This window comes from Hipposideros armiger, unplaced genomic scaffold (genome assembly GCF_001890085.2).
Source record: "Hipposideros armiger isolate ML-2016 unplaced genomic scaffold, ASM189008v1 scaffold_306, whole genome shotgun sequence".
NCBI lineage: Eukaryota > Metazoa > Chordata > Mammalia > Chiroptera > Hipposideridae > Hipposideros > Hipposideros armiger.
The window spans coordinates 916530-936803 of NW_017731656.1; the positions used below are offsets into that span (position 1 = coordinate 916530).

General features: G+C 35.5%; 1 protein-coding gene and 1 pseudogene across 3 annotated transcripts in view; both read left to right on the forward strand.

Moving 5' to 3' along the window:
* The window catches only part of DACH2 (dachshund family transcription factor 2), a 647327-nt gene that overhangs the window by 590783 nt on the left and 36270 nt on the right, over window positions 1–20274 (forward strand). The gene's annotated exons all lie outside the window — the stretch shown is intronic.
* LOC109391928 (60S ribosomal protein L13a pseudogene) lies at window positions 10958–11570 on the forward strand (annotated as a pseudogene).

Sequence of the window (20274 nt, forward strand, 5' to 3'; positions counted from 1 at the left end):
TAATGGTTCTGCCAAGGGCAATGATCATATTACTTGCTATTATATTTTGGGGGTTTGTTATTCCAGTAATAAAGACAATCAATGGCATTTCTGAACACAGTGACTCCAATCCTTTACATAGTGCTTTCCCACTAACAAGCTGAAAACTGTAATTTCAGTGGAAATGGTAAGTGGGAGGCATTAGATGAGTTCTATTTCATGAAAGTTCATTGAAAAGAGAAACTATAAGTGTGTAGGCATGCATATATGCACACAAGTGATTATGCATTTGTGTGTATGTGATGAGTATAAAGTCATGGTACAGGGTGTTTTGTATATGAAATTTACATAAATCAGTCTTATTATATCATTACCTTGAATAAAAGAGAATAGAGTAAAACATAATCAAGAATAATCATTGTGAATCTGCGATGGCTGCAAAGCAGTGTTCTAGGTGCTATAGGATAGTAAAGTGGTGTAATACAGAGTTCTCCTTATAGAGACCTTACAGTTTCATTAGGAACAATAAGAACATCAAAAAGCAGAATGTCATAAGGCAGGAAAGGATTACTTTGCAAATGACTAGGATAGGCATTTGATGCTGTGAATGCAGGTGGAATGGATTGTGTAGTCACAAAAGGCTTTATGGAGGAGGTGGAACTTGAGTTAACTATGGAATGAAGAGTATGTTTTCATTAAGTACAGTGAAGATATGAAATGTTCCAGATGACATGAATAAATTTAAACAGGATAATAATGCACTCAATCCATATTGTTACTAAGCTGAACAAACACTAGAAACATAGTAGCAGTAGAAGACTTCTAAAGTGCAGTGCTGCTTGCTACCAAGGAAATGAATTCACATTTAGATTTTGTTCTCCTTACATACTCTCCCATCTGAAATATTTTTAAATATTATTATAATAATCACAATGTAATAATATATTACCTCATGGCACACATGGCTGTAAGGACTTTAGAGTATTAACTAACTCATTTAAATTTCAAAATGACCTTATAAGATAGCTACTACAGTTGGCTCTGAACGTGTGGGTTAGGAGTGCTGATCCCCATGGGCAGTTGAAAATCTGCATATAAGTTTTTTTACACTTTATTTATTTTGACATTTAATATTATTTTATATTAATTTCATGTGTACAGCATAGTGGTTAGACATTTATATAATTTAAGAAGTGATTCCCCTGACTAGTCTAGTACCCACCTGGCACTATTCATAGTTATTACCATATTATTGACTGTATTCCTTCTGCTTTACTTTATAACCTCATGACTATTTTGTAAACACTAATTTGTACTTCTTAATCCCTTTACCTTTTTCACCCTGACCCCCAACCACCTTCCCATTTGTCACCCCGATTAATCTAGTACCCATCTGGCACCATACATAGTTATTACATTAATGTTGACTATATTACTCATGCTATACCCTACATCCCCATGAATACTGTATAACAACTAATTTGTACTTCTTAATCCCTTCCCCTTTTTCATTCACCCCGAACCGCCCTACCATCTGGTAACCATCAAAATGTTCTCTGTATCTATCAGTTTGTTTCTGTTTTATTTGTTCATTTTGTTCTTTAGATTCCACATATAAGTGAAATCACATTGCATCTGACCTTCTCTGTCTGCTATACTCCACTGAGCACAATATCCTCCAGGTCCATCCATGCTGCCACAGATGGCAAGAACCCATTCCTATCCATGGCTGGACAATATTTCATTGTATATATTGTATGTACCACCTCCTCTTTGTTCGTTCATCCATTGATGGACACCCAGGCTGCCTCCACATCTTAGCCATTGTAAATAATGCTGCCATGAACATATGCATACACATGTCCCCTCAATGTAGTGTTTTGGGTTTCTTTAGATAAATATTCGGAAGTGGGATTACTGGGTCCTTCTGTGTTTCTTGTTATAGCCTTTGTTTTAAAGTCTATTTTGTCTGGTGTAAGTATTGCCACCTCAGCTTTTTCTTTTTCTTTGTTTTTCTTTTTTTGGTTCCGTTTTCATGAAATATCTTTTCCATCCCTTTACTTTCAGTTTGTGAGTGCCTTTCAATTCAAAGTGAGACTCTTGTAGGCAGCATATTTAAATGTCTTGTTTTCTGATTCATCCAGTCACCTTACATATTGATTGCAGCATTTAACCCATTTACATTTAAAGTAATTATTGATAGATATGTAGGTATTGCCATTTTATTATTCATATTTTTTATTTTTTCTTATTTTCATCTAGAAGAAGTCATTCTAAGATCCCTTGTAATACTGGTTTGGTGGTGATGAACTCCTTTATCTTTTTCTTGTCTGATAGCTCTTCATCTCTCCTTTGATTCTAAATGATAACTTTGCTGGGTAGATTATTCTTGGTTGTAAGTCCATGCTTTTCATCACTTTGAATATTTCCTGTCAATCCTTCCTGGCCAGCAAAGTTTCCATTGGAGAAATCAGCTGACCCTCTCTTATGGGAGCTTCCTTGTGGGTGACTAACTGCTTTTCTCTTGCTACTTTTAAGATTTTCTCTTTGTCTTTAACCTTTGGCATTTTAATTTTGATTTGTCTTGGTGGGGGCCTCTTTGGGTTTCATCTTGTTTGGGACTCTCTGTGCTTCCTGGACTTGTATGTTTATTTCCTTTACCAGCTTGGGAAGTTTTCAGTCATTATTTGTTCAAATAGATTTTCAATTCCTTGCTCTCTCATTTCCCCTTCTGATACCCCTATGATGTGAATGTTGGTACACTTGACATTGTCGCAGAAACCCCATAAACTATCCTCATTTTTAAATTTTTTTTCTTTTTGCTGTTCTGATTATGTATTTTATGCTACCTTATCTTCTAAATTCCTGATTCAATCGTCTGCTTCATCTAGTCCACTGTTGATTCCCTTTACTGTTCATTTCAGTTATTGTATTCTTTTTTTCTGACTGGTTCTTTTTTATGTTTTCTATCTTCAATTCTGTGTTTCCTATCTCTTCGTTGAAGTTGTCCCTGAGATCCATGAGCAAACTTATAACCAGTGTTTGGAACTCTGTGTCTGGTAGATTGCTTGTCTCCATTTTGTTTAGTTCTTTTTCTAGAGCTTTGTTCTATTGTTTTATTTGGGACATGTTTTATTGACTCCCCATTCTGGCTGTGCCCCTGTTTGTTTCTATGTGGTAGGGTAGTTGCTATGCTTTCCAGTCTTAATAGAGTGGCCTTATGTAGTAGGTGCCCTGTGGGTGCAGTCTTCCTGGTCACCAGAGCTGGGTGCTCCAGGTGTGTCACTTGTGTGGGAATGTGTGCTCTCCTATTGTAGTTGAGCCTTGGTTGCTGTTTGCACGTCAGTGGGAGGGATAGACCCACAGGCTGATTGGTTGTGAGGACTGGTCATGACTACATTGGAGGAGTTGTTGTGCAGGGGCTGACCCTGCAGAGCAGGGTTTGCTTTAGTGGGGCTCTGGTGCCTGCCTAGTCATTCCTTTGGCTGTTTCATTCTTGGAAGTGGGCAGGTGATGCTCCAGCTTAGTCCACAGCTGGCTTCCAGGCATGCCAGTTTTGGGGCTTCCTGGAAGGGGACCCAGTGCAGGCCAAGTTTACAGCAGCCTGTGTCCTGCCTGGGGCCACCTGGTATGAGCCACAAAGGAGTCTGCAGATGGCCACCACCTGCACTGAGTTTGGAAGTACCTCTAGAGCAGCGGTTCTCAACCTGTGGGCCGCGACCCCATTGGGGGGTCGACGGACCCTTTCACAGGGGTCGCCTAAGACCATCGGAAAACAAAAAGATATTTACATTACGATTCATAACAGTAGCAAAATTACAGTTATAGAATAGCAAGGAAAATACTTTTATGGTTGGGGGTCACCACAACATGAGGAACTGTATTAAGGGGTTGCAGCATTAGGAGGGTTTAGAACCGCTGCTCTAGAAGCCAATCTGCAAACTCAGCCCAGCTGTCACTAGTGCCAGGCTTCGGGCTGCTCAGCTAGAGGTTTGGGACATCCAAAGCCAGATACTCCTTGTTTGGGTTTTGCAAACATTTGAGAGAGTTTATGAAAGTCCGCAGCATGACATAACAGGCTGTTTGTACATAAAAACCACTGGGAGTGAGTTGTATGTGCCTGAAACTTGGGTAAGGTAGGATCTCAGGGAATCACTAGGGTAGGGCAGAAGAGAGGTGATAGCCAGTTTGATGGAGACTCAGATATGGTAGCCACCTACATCTACATGTAGGAAGGTGGACGGCTCAACAAAGAAACAATGGCTTCCACCAGCTCCTCCCTCTGGGAAAAACCTGCCCTCCAGCTGTTGCCCTGAAGCCAGACAATTCAGTTCCTCACCATATGTGCCTGGAAACTTTCGAGCTACTGCCCCAGCATTGGAGCTCATACCAAGTGAGTCTGTCAGTAAGTCCCTGTGTGGTTCCTTTAAGAGAAACACCTGCCACTCCAGCTGCCCTCTGCCTCACTCACCCACAATCTTCAATGATTTTCATAGCCAGAAATTGTGGGGGCTTCGCACCCTGGAACTGGAACCCTGGGCTGGGGAGCCTGGTGTGGGGCTGGTTCCCATTGCTCCTCTGGAGGAAACCTCCACATCCAAGATAGCTCTGCAATTTTTAATGGTCACATGCAGGTGTGGAACCAGCCCGTTCCGTGTCTCTGCCCCTCCTACCAGTCTCAAGGTGGCTTCTTCTGTATGTTTATAGTTGTAGGACTTTGATTCAACTAGATTTCAGGTGATTCTAAGTGACGGTTGTTCTGCAGTTTAGTGTAATTGATGTGGTCCCGAGAGGAGGTGAGCACAGCGTTTACCTACTCCACTGTCTTGACTGGAAATCCCCACATATAACCTTTGGCTCCCCAAAACCTTAACAACAGCCTACTGTTGACCAAATGACTTACTAATAACATAAACAGTCAATTAACACATATTTTATATGTTATGTATATTATATACTGTATTCCTACAATAAAGTAAGGTAGAAGAAATAAAATGTTATTAAGAAAATCATAAGAAAAAAGCACATAGTATTTATTGAAAAATATCCACATATAAATGAACCCACACAGTGCAAATTTGTGTTGTTCAAGGGTCAGCTGTAATTTTCCCCATTCTGCAGATGATAAAACTGAGGCTTAGAGGGAAGAAATTTTCTCAAAGTCACTTAGTAAATGGTGGAAATTTAATTTGAATCTGGTCCGTCTGCCTCTAAAACCTTCATACTTAATGACTATAACATGCATCTTTCTGGACTGTCTGACTCAGGCATGAAACAGGGGGTAAAAAAGATTATACACTACTTTTATAAAAACACCAAAATGGCACAAACATTAAGACAAGTGAGATTGGTGTAGGGGAAAGCTTTAGTTTATCTTGCATGGGTATATTTTCTTAGACTTTACCCTTTAGTGAAAGAGACTACCTGGGAATAAAATACTTGTGTACACCTACATAGCTGTCTCTGTACATTAAAATTTTTCTAGAAGAGAGGGTTCTCACTGGTGCCTGGGAGGAAGCATTATCAGAGTTTGAAAATTTATTGAAAGTCATTTTTCCTGACATTAAAGGACTCTCCAGTTTTTGTTTTCTATTTGAGATTATGTCTATATCCTTAAACATTAGTGTCTTGATGAAAATACAAGAAAATGTGTTTATATATGTATATATTTGCCTAATTAGTACATACACATCCATAATATTTATATTTATGTATTTTCAATAGTTTAAATAAATCCCCAGTGATTTTTTTGTCACTTGCTAAACAAAAATGACATATTTAAATGGGTTACTTAGACAAAATTCCATTTTCATTTATGGAATAAATAGTTTCAAACTCACTTTCTGCTGTCAGCCCCTGACACATTCCTTTGAATGGCCAAACTATTCTGCAAACCTAATGAGAATAATACCTATTTTAGTATGAATGTAAATAGACAATATCTGTAAGGATGCCTCAGGTAACATGTAGAAATTTCATCCAAAATTATAGCTTTTTAAAATAGAAGTAATCATCAGACAAACATGTCAATTTGAGTCACCTTTAAGTTATATGCATCATCAATTAGTCATTAAGTATGCCATACAAAGACACCAAAGGTATAATGCAAAAAAGTAGAAGCAATAGTGTTTGCCTCCAAGAAGTTTACAGCTTACTTAAGGAAACAAGTCAAATGCTTGCAATATTCAGCACTAAGGACAAAACTAACTACTGCTTTAGGACTATAGAAATGAGCATCACAACCCAACATATGAATTATTAAGTGAATAATATTCTGTATAAATCTACTGACATTCTTATGCCTAGATTTACTACAGCCTTAATATTTTTTTCATTTTAAAAATTTATTTAACAATTTAGTGAATTCCTACTATGTGCCAGGCACTATTCTAGGTGCTACATATAGTAGCAATAAATAAAAGAGGCAGGGATATCTACTCCTAGGGAGGAGGTTATGTTTAGTTGGAGGAGATAGATAATAAGTTAAATTATATATACATGAATTATATGCATATCCATGTTTATCTATCATCTATCTGTTGAGTGTTACATGGTGATAAGTTCGATGGAGAAAACAAACTAGAGAAGAGGGATGGACTGACTGTGTTGGCAGAGTTGAAAGATATTCCGTTTTTAAAAAGGTGACCATAAAAGGCCTCATAGAAAATGATAACATTTGAATACAGAGGTGAAGCCAGTGAAAGAGCTAGCCATAATAATATCTGAGGGGCCATCCCTCTAGTCAGAGAGACGAGCAAATGTGAGGGTCCTGATGTTGGAGTGTGGCTGAAGTAGGGTGAATAACAGAGACTGTAGTAGGAAATACAACACAGAGGTAAACTTGGCCAGAACATGGAAGACTTTATAAGCTATTGAAGGATTTTGTCCTTTCCTCTGAGATGGAAAGCCCTTGGAGTGTTCTGAACAGACCAGAGATATAACTTCATTTGTGTTTTTAAGGACCACTCTGGATACTGCTTAAGAAGAGAAGCAAAGGCTGAAGCATAAGAAATAGTCATAACTGATGTGATGTTAGATTATAAAGGCTTGGCAGGATGGTAGCAGTGGAGGTAGGGAAAAGTGGTCTTATTCTGGATATAGTTTCAAAGGTAGAGACTAAAGAGTTTGCAGATGGATTTGTTATATGGTGTGAGAGGAATACAAGAGTCAAGCTTGACTCCAAAGATTTTATTTTGACCATTTGGAAGGATGACATTGTTCTTTCCTAACACGGAATGTTTCTAGAAGGAGCATTTAAATTGAGGCAATGAGAAGATTGATTTTGGTCATGTAAATTTTGAGTTACTTATTAGATACCCAGTGAAAATGTGGAGTGAACAGTGGAATATTACAGTTTAGAACTTAGGAAAACAATATAGACTAGAGATATAAATTTGGGAATAATCTGCTTATAGATGGTGTTTAAAGCCATGAAATTGAACAAGATCAACAAACGAAGTGATTAAATAAAAATAAGAAGAGGACCAAGGACTGAGCCCTTAGGCTCAGGAATCCAATATAGGTCTTGGAAATAAAGAAGAATTTATGAAGGAATTTCAGAAGGAACAGTGAATGAAGTAGGAAGCAAACTAAGAGAGAGAGAGAGAGAGAGAGAGAGAGAGAGAGAGAGAGAGATGTTCCAGAATTCAAATGAAGGGCTTACTTCAAGACAGATGGCATGATTCACTGTGTCAAAAGCTGTGGATAAGTCAAGTAAGATTGGGGATAATGATTATCCTTTGGATATAGCAATGTAAATAATTGGCTGACTTTATAAGAGTAATGTATGTGGACAGGTGGGAGCAAAAACTTAATTGTAGTAAGTTCACAAAAGAATCAGAGACAGCAAATTTAGATAACTCAATGATTTTTCCTACAAAAATTAAGAAGAAAAGCGGTGCAATAGTTGGGAGTATGGTCAAGAAAAGGTCCTCTTTTTAAGATGAGAAAATTGTAGAAACACACTTCATAAATTAAAGTCAAGGAGACAAGAGGTGAAACTGTAGAAAGCTACAGTTTGAAGAGTTAAGAATTCCAAAGGCATTTCTTTATATATGCCACATACATAGCATGTATGCTTCATATATGTTTCTCCAAATTACAATTCAGAGAATCTTCTCATAAGTTTCAAGAAAAAGAGAATCTAAGTTAACTAGGTCCCAAACATGGCTATGTACAAGATTAAATTATTTGTATCTCAGAATTTGACAGTCACATCATAAAAAGCAAATGTTTGTAGGCATATGCAAGAGACTTTATAGGAATATACAAGAGGAACTATGAAGAGAGGAAATTGGAACTCCTCTCCTTCCTTCTGTAATCCCAAATACAGATCATTAACTACTCCCTAACTGTGTCACCACATAAACCTTGGTCATGGGCTTTGGGGAAGGGTAGTAGATAGGAAGGCAGAAAGGAGCAGAGGCAGGTAAATAACCACTTGGAAGTGGAGTGACAGAATGAAAATGAACAAAACATGCATCTTGGCTGTCTTTCTTTCCCCTTGAAACTGAAGCTCAGGGAGCAGTAGGAGAAGTTCCTTGAATAGTAAGTAGTAGAGTGGAGATGCGCATGCACGTGTGAGCCTAAAGAGCAAGCTGCTGCCCATTAGGTTGTGAGTGCTTGGTAATGATTATATCACAGCTGATACATCTGCGACCTGCAGGGACCAAGCCCCGAGCAGTCAGCGCTGGTGTCATGGTTATCATCATGATAAGGAGGCAGCCAAACTAATTACTCTAAGTGATGGATGAGGATGTAGATGGAAACAGCATGTCCAAATTAGTCTGATGAAAATTCTTACTGATTTTGTGATAAAAGAAAAAGAAAAAAAAACATCTCAAATGCTCACAGTAGTCTGGGTTAATTGTTTACAAACCACGTGTAAATACTTGTAAGTAACATTTTGCTGTGAGTACCTCATGTGCTGATTGTGAGATGACATTGTGGCTATTGGATTGGAAAACCTTTTTTATATAGTGAACAGGAACTGAGAACAAATTTAAGACTAATGCAGTAAATAATATTTTCCTCCAGAAATAATTTTCTTGCATCATCATTGCCTTTAATGAGCAGTTGAAAAAATCTTCAAACAACGCCACCAATCTAGTGCCAACATAGAAACATTTCTCTAGAGGTTTAAATTTTTTTAAAAAAAAACATTTTATACTGTGATACTTTTGAAAGAAAATTGAAAATTCATTTTAATTTGCCAGGGCTAGAAAAGGTGTTAGAGTTTATTTTGAGTAAAATATAGATGCACTGCCTAGAATATGATACATAACAAATAGCTTTTTTGTTTGCAAGCACATAGCTGTCATGAAATATATTACTTGAGACCCCACTCATTGGAATTGAATTTGCTTTTACATGCCCTGTCACAATTGTTGAACCACAATAATACACAAAATTTGTAATTATATCACTTTTCTATTTTCATATTCTCCATGATGATGTATTTATTTTAATTGATAATGCCCACACTTCAAGCGAATGAGGATTTCCCTTTTCCCTTCCTCTGACTTAATGGAGATTTCCCTCTTACCAATTCCTGAATTACAGAGCTGAGGAGAGATGATAGGTCAGAAATAATCAGAGTAAAAAGAAACTTATTTATATTTACATCATACAGAAGGAACCTTTAAGTCACTGGAGACTCACTTTAAGTTTCTCTTTTATTTTCAATCTTGATAAAACACCTACTTAATTAAGTTAAATGAGGTTCTAAGAATATGTAAGACTTTATTCATTTTTGTAACATAAGCTGGCTCTACTCCTAAGGTACGTTTAATTGCACTTTTCCTTTTCTGATTTATGCTTACATATGGAGCTAGCTTCTGAACATGTGAGAATTGTCAAGATTTCTTTTTGGAAAAAATACATATTCATATATCTACATTTGAGTGTTTATATTTTTAGACCAAATCTTTATTCCCAATGTATATAACTGTAGATCATTTTTACCATGCATGTAAAAATATGTGTAACCATGATTAATGATTCATGAAACAAGTTTGTGATTTTTATAGCAAATGGTTAAATTTTAGAGGCTTCTCTGTGGTTTTAGTAATGGAAAAAGACTTGATCTTCCTCTGAAAGGAGAGAATCACCCTCATCTGTGATGGATATTTCTGCATGGCTTTTCAGATCGGGTATTTAATAGTAGGTTAGATCTTAAAAGAGTGATTGACTATTTGGATTGTGCTTTGTTTGCAAAACTAGCACAGATATATTTCCCCTAAATGTTAGGTACCCATCTCTTGAATACTGTTGAAGCCCAAAAGACTAATTGCAAAAATAAACTATGGAGTGGATTTCAAATGCTATGTACAATTTAGAAAACATATCCCTGCCTATAAATTATCTTCAATTACAATGTTAAAAATATTGTGCTTATTCAAAAGGTATAAAAAAAGACTGACATAAATTAAACCCTAAATAACAGCATACAGCTCTATCTATCCTGGTACTTCTAAATGAATTTGAACAGGGTTTAAGATATTGCTATATGCATAACACTGATGGTAGATAAGAGACAAAAGGCAGTTAAATATATTTATGTGTAAATTCCTTGTTCGTATATGGAGACACTGCAGCCTGGAATTACATTTTTCTGCATATAATATACAATGTCAAAAGGATTCATAAAGCTAAATATTTCTTAAGGTACTAAGAATAGATATTGCCTATTTCCCAAATGATGTACAATTTGACAAAGTTGGAGGGGTGGAATCAACCAAAGGAAAGCAAGAATTAAATTTTCCAGTTGTAATTCAATTTAAAATAATAGTTCATTGCTACAGAAATTCTTTCTTTTTATATAGAAAAAATATTTGACATCTGTACTACCTTCCCTGGTAGAAATGATGAAGATGGCTTTGTGTTTTATATGCACTTGACTCTATCATGCACACAGATGTACTCACTAATTTGGGTCATTAAAATTGAATTGGACACCATTCCCAGGAGTCTGCTGAAGATGTCGGAGGGACAGGTTCTGATGCTCAATGGCCGAGACCATCTCCTGGGCTGCCTGGTGGCCATCGTGGCCAAGCAGGTACTGCTGGGCTGGAAGATGGTGGTCATGCACTATGAAGGCATCAACATTTCTGGCAGTTTCTATAGAAACAAGTTGAAGTACCTGGCCTTCCTCCGCAAGTGGATGAACACCAGCCCATCCCGAGGCCCCTACCACTTCTGAGCTCCCAACCACATCTTTTGGTGGACCGTGCAAGGCATGCTGACCCTCAAGAGCATGTGGGGCCAGGCCGCCCAGGACTGCCTCAAGGTGTTTGATGGGATCCCACCACCCTATAACAACAAAAAGCCAGTGGTGGTTCCTGCTGCCCTCAAGGTTGTGTGTCTGAAGCCTACATGGAAGTTGGCTTACCTAGGGTGCCTTGCTCATGAGGTTGACTGGAAGTACCAGGCAGTTACAGCCACTCTCGGAGAGAAGAGGAAGGAGAAGGCTAAGATCCATTACCAAAAGAAAACACAGCTTATGAGACTATAGAAACAGGCTGGAAAGAATGTGGAGAAGAAAATTGATAGATACATAGGAGGTCCTCAAGACCCATGGACTCCTGGTCTGAGCCCAATAAAATTAACCATCAATTCCTCATGCTTGGCCTTGCCTGCCCTTCCTCCATCACTGCCTTTGGATGTGGGGTACCCTCAGGGACTGCCTTCCAGGGGCCACAGGCAGCCTGGGCTTTAAAAGGCTGGGAACACAGAAGGGGCCTTAGTCACTACTGTTTTTAAGAAAGGTCTTTTAAAAAGTTCTAATGGCTCTAAGAGCTGTGCAGGAATAATTTGCCTGTGACCTTGTTCATTAGAGTTTTAGGGAATTGACAGTTGGAACACCCAGTTCATTTTCAGTATTTGCAAGTGAGCTGAAAAGCGCAAGTTTAAACTTCCCACATGGTCAGACACTATGCTATACTCTGCAGCTTTTAGGGTGTGAGAACACTTGGAGGCCCAATGAGCCTGGTGTTGTACAAAGGTATTTATAGACAACCAAGGAGTCATAGGTATTGATTGCCCTTCCCTACTGTACCTTGTGATTAGAAATGAATAAATTATTTTTAAAGAAAAACATTTTCAAAATTGAATTGGACAATCAATTTAATCTGAAAACATGTCAACTCTGTAACATAACTGATTCATGGCCAGCCGAGTGGCTCAGTTGGTTAAGAGCTCATTCAAGGGTGTGAGCTCTGAACAATAGGGTCACCAGTTCGACTCCCAGCCCGAGCTGAGCTACCAACAGCTGCCAACAGGTGGCAGAACGGCTCAGCTAAAAATAAAAAATAAATAATAAAAATTAGAAAAAAACAAATAGATAACTGATTCTGTTACTTTTTCTCTCAATTTATTAAATGTTTTATATTAAATTGGTTCAGCAAAAGGATCAAAATAGTTGCATGTGTAGACACAGTTGATGCTGTATACGACTATGGTTAGCCTCTTTTGAAAGTATAGTATTCAAGATTAAATTATACTTTATTGTACATAATAGAGAACAAGTACATAGGAACTTAAAATCCACCAGTTTAAAATTCACTTTTTCAAAATGTTAAAAGTTGAATTGAAGAACAACTCATTGAAATTGTCAATAGTATGTTGTTATAAAGGACAAAAAACACTTAAGTACTGAACTGTCAGAGAACAAGAGCCTAATTGCAACCAAGCGTAGAATGCTGCTTTAAAGAAATGTTCTCAATTGAATAACTATTGGGTAAACCTGAAACTAATATAATATTATATATTAGCTTTATTTTTTTTATTGAAGTTTATTGGGATGACAATTGTTAGTAAAGTTACATAGGTTTCAGGGGTACAATTCTGTAATACATCATCTATATATCACATTGTGTGTTCACCACCCAGAGTCAATTCTCTTTCCATCACCATATATTTGATCTCTTTTACCCTCATTTACCACCCCCTTACCCCTTACCCCGTGGTAACCACTAAACTATTGTCTGTGTCTTTGAGTTTTTGTTTCTTCATTTGTCTGTCTTGTTCATTTGTTGTTTTCAGTTTTATGGACCACATATGAGTGAAGTCATATATGGTTATATGGTTCTCTACTTTTTCTGTCTGACTTATTTGGCTTAGCATAATAATCTCAAGATCCATCCATGTTGTCACAAATGGCACTACTTCATCTTTTCTTACAACAGAATAGTATTCCATTGTGTGTATATACCATACCTTCTTTATCCAATCATCTATGAGAGGATACTTGGGTTGTTTCCATGTCTTGGCCACAGTAAATAATGCTGCAGTGGATGTTGGAGTACATATATCTTTATGGAAAAATGTTTTCAGATTTTTGGGTAGATACCCAGGAGAGGGATTGCTGGGTCATATGGTTATTCTATTCTTAATTTTTGAAGGAACCTCCACACTGCCTTCCATAACAGCTGCACCAATCTGCATTCCCACTGACAGTGTATGAGGGTGCCTTTTCCTCCACAGCCTCTCTAGCTAGTTATTATTTGTCTTGTTGATGATAGCCATACTAAGTGGTGTGAGGTGATATCTCATTGTGGTTTTTATTTGCATTTCTCTGATGATTCGTGATGTTGAGCATTTTTTCAAATGTCTATTGGCCATCTGGATGTCCTCTATATTTTAACAACAACTTTTTTAAAAAAGAAGTGTTCTCATGTAATGCTAGGAAAAATCATACATTTTCTTTTCCATCTACAAAAACATATTCATTTTGGATTCAGGAAACTGGGATTTGTTCCAGGGTAGCTCAATACCTCAAAATTCTAATCTCATTAATGATTTTCAAGCCACTAGACATGTTTACAATTTTTAATAACCCCACTCCAACCACAAAATAGATATTATCCTGTTGAGTGCACTTCATTTAAATTGGAGACCATGGGAACTTTCCAAGGATTCAAAGTCTAGGGATCTATTTATCTTTATGCTAAATTTTGTGCTCTCTAGATAGCCCTACCCTCTTTAAAATATTCTTATTGTTTCCCGTCCTATGTAACTTAGAAATCAAACTACAAGCTATATTGAATGTCAACTGTGTATTTGACAAAATGTCTCCATAGAGGACAAAGAGAATGAGAAGTAGGCAATAGACACCGCTTTCAATAATTTAGTGTCTAATTAAGGATTTAAGGCATTAACATATGAATATTTAATTACTGAAAAAAGATTTAGTAAATAACATTATGAGAGACATATTTTAGTAGATAGTACAAGTTTCTATATATATGGTTCAAATAATTAACTCTGTATAGGACTTCAGAGAAGTAGAAGGTTATGGGCTGAAGATAGTCAGTAAAAGCTTTAGTGGAGAACATTGATTTAAGATCTTAAATGATAGATAATATTTAGAAATGTGAAGGGGTTGAGGTAATATTCTAGAAATGTGTGTTGAAGAAAAATTGTAGAAATGAGAAAGCTTTATGACTAGTAGGTAACAGGGATTCAAACAGGTTGGTTACAGCTGAATTTTTGTAGGAGAGTATTTGTAAATGAAACACAAAAGGTACAGTAAAACTATGGAGATCCTTGAGGGCCTGTTTGTTTGTTCACTGGGAATGAAATTGATTTTGGGCAATTTAATCTAGTGTTAGTGTCCAAATTAGAATAGTATAGGAAAAGACCACAACTATGGACTCCAGTTATAGTAGCTATTTTAACTATCCAAATGTGAGGTGGTTGGAACAGCAGATATTTTAAAGGCAGTATTAAGAGGACCTGTTTACAGATCAGATATGAGAGAGGCAAAGGGGAGAGAAATTCAAAGTGTTTAGAAAGATTCAAGCCTTTGTAAGCAATGTTGAAAATGACAAAAATAAGAACCATGATACAAAGTTATATTTGGTTGAGGCCTGTGGTTGGAAAACAAATGACTTTAATAAAATGATAGGTTTGCTTTCTCAATAGTTTCATGTCATGATGGAATATCCCGGTGAAAGTGTCCAGTAGAAAGTGAAAAGTGCAAGACTGGAGTGAAGAGTAAAAGTAATTACTAAAAACACAGATTAGATTCTACATAAGTTTTTCTCTTTCAAAAAAAACAAAAATGGTACTATACTTCTTCTTTCTTTAATAATGTACATCTTTAATAGGCAGGAAAGAAAGACTAATGTTTTTGTGATGTTTAAGAGGTTTCAATATTTTGGCAGACATATAGCATAATTTTGAAAAAGTCAACTGGATAAGAAGTAGTTGGTGGAGATTTTACATTTCATGATCATACCTGTATTACTTCTTTAAAAAAAATAAAATTGGGAACCACTAGTAAATTTTGAGGAAAGAGTCCCCATTAATGAAATTGATTGCTAAAATGCATTAAGGAGAATAAACTCTTTGAGATAAATCAAGGATGTGCAAAGTACCCTTTTACTTTATGTTGACTAGTAAGAAAAAAATACATGCATACACATGCATGTGCACACACGCGCACACACACACACACACACTCACACTCTTCCTGTTCACTAATATGAAAATACAATTAATCAAGACTGAGTAGAAGGCAACATATAACATTGCAGAACTTAATTTATAATTATTCCTAAGATTTTTCAAAAAATTGAAGAAGCATAAAAACAAAAACAATATTCCCAAATTTCAATTCCCCAAATCCTGAATTTTGGATTAAACTGTCTTTGCTTTTAATTTAAACACTTTTACTCTACCATAAGAAATACATAGTGCATGTTTTCCTACTCTGGCTCATTTGAACCTCACATAAACATATACAGTACATTGAGTATGTAAAATGTCATTTTTCTTTGCTAAATTATAGTCATCAAACAATACCTTGTGCGGGAAGGGTAAAACCTATGCTGAAGGGAAAATGCATTTTCTGGCTTTATTTTGGTAACCATTGTAATACTGCAAATTGGCATCAAGATTATTGATTATCACACTAGCATACAGATTACATTGCACTTAAAATCTTTTTAAATTTCAAGAACAATGCCTGTGAAAAATCAAGGAAGTAAAAAAAAAATGAGCTTTGGTATATAAAAAGAACTATTCTATTCTAGCTCTTAAAACTATTTAAATAAGTGCTGTGGGAAGCCATTGCCTTTATAAGGCATTTAAGATGTTTACAGCAAAACATTCTTCCCTGTGATTGAATTTTTTAAAGTACTAAAATATCATGGAGAAATATGTTTTCCACCAGTTTTATGGCTCCCTAGATACATTCTGCACAAACCTTGTATCTGCTTAGGCACAAGCAGTATTGCAAAAACACACCATTCCATTCAAACAGAATATATGGCTTTGAAAGGATATGCAGAATGTACCAATGAGAATGCCAGTATCATAAGAGTAAAACAGTTTTAAGGCCAGCCTTTTATTAAAGTGGACCTCAGTAATTTGTTCTTATTTATATTTCTATTTTATTAGGGATATTTTACATTTATGGAAATAATTCCACTGGTGTGTCTATACTTTTTGGCTTTAGTGTGTGACATGGGATATAATATTTATGAAGTCTAAGCAGGGGAAGACATAATAGCAGAACTGTCCTTTATAACACATTTTATTTCATTGAAAAGTAAATAAATAATTATCTGGGACCTGAAACTGCAGCCTGTCTATACTTTAGACAGGATGAGAAATTTTAAAAAGCTATGAGGTCTCATTAATAAAATTTTGCTAACCACGAAGCCCACATTTAGGTAAATGGGAGAAGATAACACATATTATAAGTATCCAAGCAAGAAAGCGTCTTTTGGGAAGTTATAGCTGAGGCAATAAAGCAATATACATCAATGTTCAATAGTGTCCAATATCCACTATCCTTTAACTGAAGGTAAGATGGAATCTATTGTCAGTCACCAAGAACAGGAAGGAATTTCAAAGTTGTGTACAAAATATGGTATTTTCACATGGCAACTGAATAATGGCTGGGAGGTGACATACGACACAGACGCAGTGAACAAAGTGATTTTCCCTAGTGATCAATTCAGATTAGGAAAATGACAGTCCCTAAGGGAACTGATAGATACAGCTGCTCAGGGGATGGAAGCACGTTTCTTAAAGTCATCGAAAGCAAACATGAAGACAGGTACAGGTCAAATATAGAAATGGCTATTAACATAGGCTACTAAACTGAATATAACTTCATTGGAATCAAATGTTATAATGTTAATCCTTAAAGCTCTTTATCCAAATAAGTGAATCATAAAAATAGAATAATTTCATCAAATTGGAATCTAGGGCAGCAAGGTTGGGTGATTTGGCCAAGTCCAATGACAAGATTTTAGAACTGTAAGATATTAGATAATAGTTCTTAATTACCTTGTTATTTCCATTTCTTCACATTACAAGGTTCCTCTGGCTGAGGCCATAATATTTAAACATGCATAGAAATGGAAAATGTTTGACAACTGCATTTAATATTAAGTGTTGATTTTTGTTGGGATTTGTGCAATGTAAATATTTTTGTTTGTTTTTTAATTAATTTTATTGGAGAGACAATTGTTAGTAAATTTACATAGGTTTCAAGTGTGCATTTCTATAATACATCATCTATATATCACATTGTGTGCAAAGTAAATCTTAAAAATAGTTTTTCCCCTAAAGAAATACCATTGACTCTGAGTATGTGTAAGGATAGGATCTTATAGGAAAATAAAAGTAGAAAATCAGAATGACCTAAACTATCACTGGAAGTTGAGAGCTGAGAAATTGCCTGTGCACTTCTGATCAGTTTGGGCAGTGTTAGAGTAATTTTGATCACCCAAACGTTTTTTTCTTTTATGTTTCAAGCTTTGAAATATATGTATATATATATATATATATATATATGTGTGTGTGTGTGTGTGTGTGTATACACACATATATATAATTATATATAATACATATATATTTATTATAAAATATAAATATAAATACACACACGTATAATCTTCAGGCTAATAAAAGCATCAAAGTCTTTTGTCTGCATAGACCCAGCCCCACTCAGCATAGACATAATCTTATAATAATTCTGAATTTTATATTCAGCAAATGTATTAGATTCTTCATTCAAACTAAAGCTCTTATGATAGAAGATGAAAAAAATCCTCAAGTACTAGAGTTATTAACAAAAGTGAAAAATGTCTGCAGTATTTTTGCTTCAATATCTTCCATTCGATATGGATCCATAAATATTTGTAACAACTAGTAGGTGAACGAATTTCAACATTAATAAAATAAAGCTGAATTCTCCATGAGACTAAAAATGTAGCCTAAATTAAATTTAACCTAAAAAATGTGACTCAAATAACAAGAGCCTAAAGTCTTCCAACTACCTTGGAACTAATCTGAGATATTTCAGTTACAAAATTGCAAGTTTGATTTTTGTCTGATTAACTGGAAGACAAAATACAATACTCTAAAACCTTAATTAATGGTTGCTACATTAACTGTCCTTCAATAAATTTACCAGAATTAATTTAATAAAATGAAATTTCATGGGTATATCTTGTGCATTCAGTGCAAACCTTTTTCTTAAACATTACATTTCTAGAAGACTAGCACACCTTCAGATTCAGCCAATTTTTATTGTGGGTCTGCTAAATACAGTGATAGGCGCTTCTACTTCAGGTTTCTCATTTAAATCTTCCACAAACATTCTGAGGTAGTTTTTCCTCTTTTACAAATAATAGCATTGAAGTTTAGAGATGCAACACCCCAAGAAACAGAGAGATTCAGTTCTGTTCATTGTGTTATAAATAGAATAGACATCCCTTTTATGGGGGAAAGAGTTAAAATAAGAATGTGGGGATATCTGGTGATTAACTCTTGAATAACCATTGAAGTTAAACTGAATGATACATTTGTGAAAACTTTCTAATTGAGATATTTTGATATTATTTCTCTTTGTCATATAGACAAACTGTATTTATCTAACCTAATATAGTTATTAGAGGAAATCATTACCACACTCTTCAATTTACAAGTCTGTGCACTCATTTGAATTTACACCATAATGCCATGCACAACTGAGTACTCAATAATTGTTTCTGATAAAAGTCATTAAGTTAGATGTGAATATCAAAATAGAGGAGAGTGAAATTGAAACGAGCCCTGCAGACTAACTAGAAATGAAGAGGAAGATATGATATTAAAACATGAAACAAAATGGCACATTAATGTGTTCTAGTGATGATGCTTACCCTTCCCTGCTCCCTTGGCTATATTGCATGAATTATTTTATTATTAATATCATTTTACCAAAACAGAGGTTGTTCATAAGATGGTATAAGCTCTCATAGCATTGGAAAATATATAAAAATAAGATTGTGCATTTGGTCAATGTTGTTGAGTTGAGCATTAGTAATATATTCCTACTTCTTTGATAAAGGAGATTTTCAGACAAGAAGCAACAGTTTTGATCATATTAATGCCTACGCTACATAGAAAAGAAAAAGTGTGAAAATTGCAGTGTTTTGCCCTAATAACTGAAATTTATTTTAAAGACAATTCAGCTTTGTCAAATAATTGAATTAAATGATTGGTGTCATTTTGTACTGGCTAGGTTGACAACAGTGTTGTGATTATGATTTCAAGACCCATCTATTAGGAAAACCCTTAAATTTTTTCTATCGTAAACGTATGGTGCCTCAGTGCCTCAATTTCTTATTTCTCAGCTAAAACAGAAAAGTCAGTATATATTCTCACCAATGTGTATGTGTGTGTGTTTGTGTACATGTTTGTGTGTCTGTGTGTGGGAGACAGAGAAAGAGCAGGAGAGTGAGCATTGGAACAGTGGTAATATAAAAAATATGAATATGTGCAGATTATAAATAGGTATATTTGCACAGTTAGTAAGCACATTGATATAAAGATCAATATGTATAATTATCTACCCATTCCTCATTGAAGATTTTATATGGATGACAAACTGTAAACTGTTAGTTATATACACTGTTTTTGCCAAGTTTCCATAATAGTGTCATTCTGATTTTGAATCATCTTTAATTTTTATTCTTATTCCTGCCCAAATCCCCACTTCCCACCTTTTTTGGATACAAGAAAATAAAGTCTAAGGATTAATCTAGGGAACTGCTGGGGGGTTTTATTATTATTATTATTATTATTATTATTATTATACAATTGTGTTACATTCATTTTTGGAAAAGTATTTTCCTTTTATCTGTATGAAGTCAGTTTTTAAATTTTAGTTTTTAGTTTTTGATTCTGTGTTACAAATAGGTTCCATTATACATTTTTTTTGATGTGATGTAAATTGATTTTCAGAATCTGTAGGTCTGTAGTACAGGCTAGTTGATGTGTCTAATGTTATGCAAT